Below are 4,463 nucleotides of genomic sequence, written 5' to 3'. Positions count from 1 at the left end.
TGATAGAATTTCTTCAAAGTCTTGTGACTCTATGGGATAAATACAATATTCATCATTAAATCAGCAAAGAGTACATTCAATAAAAATTACCCAACATTACAGAAGTTGATCTGATAAAACTTTTTTGATGGAGGTGCTTTTATGGCCTTTCTGATTTGGAAATCATGTGCATTAAGCACATATTCTGTTTTATGGCTATTCTTTGAGCATTCCCTAATTCTGCTTCTAAATTTTCCATCATTGTCATCTAAACTTATTCTCACTGAATTAGGCTAACTTTCTTATTACCCAAAGAAACTGAACCAACATTATTCATTTTTTTTTTTTTTTGGATTTCCAAATACTTTACGTGCCTTTCCTCTGAGCAAAGAAACCAGCCCCTTAATTGCAACTATCCATGTTGCCATGAGCTTCTGCTGCATCTTGCAAATGCACCGGTGGGCTTTTTGATTCTTATTTCCAGGTAGAGGCAGGGGTAGGGAGCTAATGGTGTGGTTGAGTGCTTTGTCAACCATGAAGACTGGGAGCTTGTTTATCATACAGTGCCTGTCCACAGGGAAGCACTTCTCTCCTTCTGGTTTGCAGGAGTGAGAGCCTGAATCTGAGCAAAGGTAGCAGAGTGTTGGCAGTGTGTGCAGCACATATACAACCTCCCAGGGTCATTTAGACGAATATGAGAGAACATGATAATTTCCAGACATCATGTCCTCATTTTTCTGGCACGATGGTCAATTTACACTATGATAATTTAGTTTGCAGGAGCTGATAATTTCCTGAAGTTTTCAGTAGCTAATAACACAACACCAAATCCCCGGACATGATTTGGCCTGTGGTTAATCCTTTGTTGATTCTTTATCGCCAATAGCTTGAATACCAACTTACAATTTTTCTTTTCGATTTTGCTTTTGTCCTTTCTGAGGCAGTGTTTGGTGTCTGGTCTTTTTGCATCTTAGCATTTGACTAATGCTAAAACTCTTCATACATTGTTTATAAAACCATGCTTTTACATATGAAAAAGTAAACTATGTGCTATTTCAGTCCACTTGTAGAGAACTTTGCAAGTCAAATTAAATACCTAGTCACTTTTATATTTTATTAGGGAATAATAAAGACTCCAATGTAAAGACCCTAATTACATTCTAAACAAGAAGATGAACCGCTGAGTAATATTCTCCATTTTCAAAGAGTGTTTACTGAATTATTCCTCTAGAGTTTCTGTAAACATTTAATTCTAAGTAAAGGTGTGCCTGAGAATCTCACATCAAGAGAGATTACATTTTACTGAACTCTTTGCACAGAGTAGGTATATTTCTCCAACTTCCATTCCACAAAGCAAAGAAAGACTTCACTGTTTATTCCGATAAAGAAAATCTATGCAAAGAAGAATCTAGGGTCTTTGATGCTGATGCTGGGTTTCATTGCATACTTTATGTGCTGTGTAAACAATGATAGTGTTAACAGTATTCCATAGTTCAATTATTTCTGAGATGAAAATATTTTCAATTCATGATTCCCAGAATACAGAAAGAGTGTTGAGACACTAAGAAAACGCTTTAAGGTCCAGTGCGTGGCCACCAGTAGTATTGCCTACTTACAGTGCATTATACAATAGTAATCATGGTTTGTGAAAATTACAAACAGCTTATTTATAAGAAATTATATGTCAGACTATTAAGATATAAGAACATTAAGAATACTGAGCAATATTAAAATTTATCTGACTTTCCTCAATTTTATATGTTAAATTCAGAAAAGTTTAGGTTTTATTATTCATTTAAGTTTTTAGTAGTTATTTTATGTGTATGAATGCTTTACCTGCATGTATGAATGTGGACTGTGTACATACCTGGTGCCAGTGGAGGTTAGAAGAGGGTATCATGCCCCCTGAAATTGTAGTCATAAAGGCAACCTGTGAGTGCTGGATTCCTAACCTGGGTCTTCTACAAGAGCAGCAGGTAATCTTAACTGCTGAGCCACCTTTCCATTGCCAAAAAGTTTTTTTTTTTTAAATAGATTTCCCCTCCACACTGATACCAATGCATACAATTTTTGCAAGATATAGTCCTATTTTCTGTATCCTCCACCAACTATTAGATGATGTTATAGGCATAGTCCAAACTGATTCTAAAAACTCAATTTTACAAACTGACTGTGAATAATATAAATCCTCAATGATTATTATTGTCATTATTGTTAGACCTCCAGGTGAGTGATGATCTGTAACTGCTAGTTCTGAATACACTATTTAATACATGTTACTTTCAAGCCCACCAACTTAGAAGTTACAAATACTCCCGATGTAAGAAAAATGAGGAGCCTGAGGAACTAGGAACCTACCCAGGGGAGCAAAGTTAAAATGCTCTTGAGCTGAAGTGGGAACCCAGGTCTGAGAGCATCTTGACCCACACATTTTTCCACACTTCTGCCCAACTAATTCTTCGGGGGAAAGATTGTCAGTTAGAACATTTCTTTTTTTTTTTTTCACACACATGGGGCTTAATCATTAACAACTTGGATCCACCCCTACAGCTCTTATAATGATTTACCATAGAGGAATGCATAGCAATTTATCATTTTGGTAGAACTGGAGCTTGCCAGTGGCAGATGGCTCCAGGAGGTGGAGTGTGGATTTTAGGAGAAGATTCAAAATGAGACTTAACTTGTCTGATTCTATTGCCTGTGTCTGTGAGTGTGTGTGTGTGTGTGTGTAAAAGTCTATAATTATAGAGAGTCCCCTTATAATGTTACTTACAATTTTAATCAAGTGTCTCAAATTATAATTTTAAGTAAGAATTTTATTCTAAGATGTTAAGGCTCCTTGGCATGATATCAATAACAGAAAAATAAAAGACAATTTTATAGACTGGACTTGCATATTTATTTACAATAAAATTGTCCTCACTTGTCACTTGTAGCTTTGTTCCATCCTGACCGGTTTCTATATGCTGTATTACACAGTCCTCATAAACATCTTTTTTTTTTTCTTTCCATTTTTTATTAGGTATTTAGCTCATTTACATTTCCAATGCTATACCAAAAGTCCCCCATACCCACCCACACCCACTCCCCTACCCGCCCACTCCCCCTTTTTGGCACTGGCGTTCCCCTGTTCTGGGGCATATAAAGTTTGTGTGTCCAATGGGCCTCTCTTTCCAGTGATGGCCGACTAGGCCATCTTTTGATACATATGCAGCTAGAGTCAAGAGCTCCGGGGTACTGGTTAGTTCATAATGTTGATCCACCTATAGGGTTGCAGATCCCTTTAGCTCCTTGGGTACTTTCTCTAGCTCCTCCATTGGGAGCCCTGTAATCCATCCATTAGCTGACTGTGGGCATCCACTTCTGTGTTTGCTAGGCCCCGGCATAGTCTCACAAGACACAGCTACATCTGGGTCCTTTCGATAAAATCTTGCTAGTGTATGCAATGGTGTCAGCGTTTGGATGCTGATTATGGGGTGGATCCCTGGATAAGGCAGTCTCTACATGGTCCATCCTTTCATCTCAGCTCCAAACTTTGTCTCTGTAACTCCTTCCAAGGGTGTTTTGTTCCCACTTCTAAGGAGGGGCATAGTGTCCACACTTCAGTCTTCATTTTTCTTGAGTTTCATGTGTTTAGGAAATTGTATCTTATATCTTGGGTATCCTAGGTTTTGGGCTAATATCCACTTATCAGTGAGTACATATTGTGTGAGTTCCTTTGTGAATGTGTTACCTCACTCAGGATGATGCCCTCCAGGTCCATCCATTTGGCTAGGAATTTCATAAATTCATTCTTTTTAATAGCTGAGTAGTACTCCATTGTGTAGATGTACCACATTTTCTGTATCCATTCCTCTGTTGAGGGGCATCTGGGTTCTTTCCAGCTTCTGGCTATTATAAATAAGGCTGCTATGAACATAGTGGAGCATGTGTCCTTCTTACCAGTTGGGGCATCTTCTGGATATATGCCCAGGAGAGGTATTGCTGGATCCTCCGGTAGTACTATGTCCAATTTTCTGAGGAACCGCCAGACGGATTTCCAGAGTGGTTGTACAAGCCTGCAATCCCACCAACAATGGAGGAGTGTTCCTCTTTCTCCACATCCTCGCCAGCATCTGCTGTCACCTGAATTTTTGATCTTAGCCATTCTGACAGGTGTGAGGTGGAATCTCAGGGTTGTTTTGATTTGCATTTCCCTGATGATTAAGGATGTTGAACATTTTTTCAGGTGCTTCTCTGCCATTCGGTATTCCTCAGGTGAGAATTCTTTGTTCAGTTCTGAGCCCCATTTTTTAATGGGGTTGTTTGATTTTCTGAAGTCCACCTTCTTGAGTTCTTTATATATGTTCGATATTAGTCCCCTATCTGATTTAGGATAGGTAAAGATCCTTTCCCAATCTGTTGGTGGTCTCTTTGTCTTATTGACGGTGTCTTTTGCCTTGCAGAAACTTTGGAGTTTCATTAGGTCCCATTTGTCAATTCTC

The sequence above is a fragment of the Mus musculus genome, chromosome 2 (genome assembly GCF_000001635.26).
Source record: "Mus musculus strain C57BL/6J chromosome 2, GRCm38.p6 C57BL/6J".
Lineage (NCBI taxonomy): Eukaryota > Metazoa > Chordata > Mammalia > Rodentia > Muridae > Mus > Mus musculus.
This window is presented reverse-complemented; position numbering follows the sequence as displayed.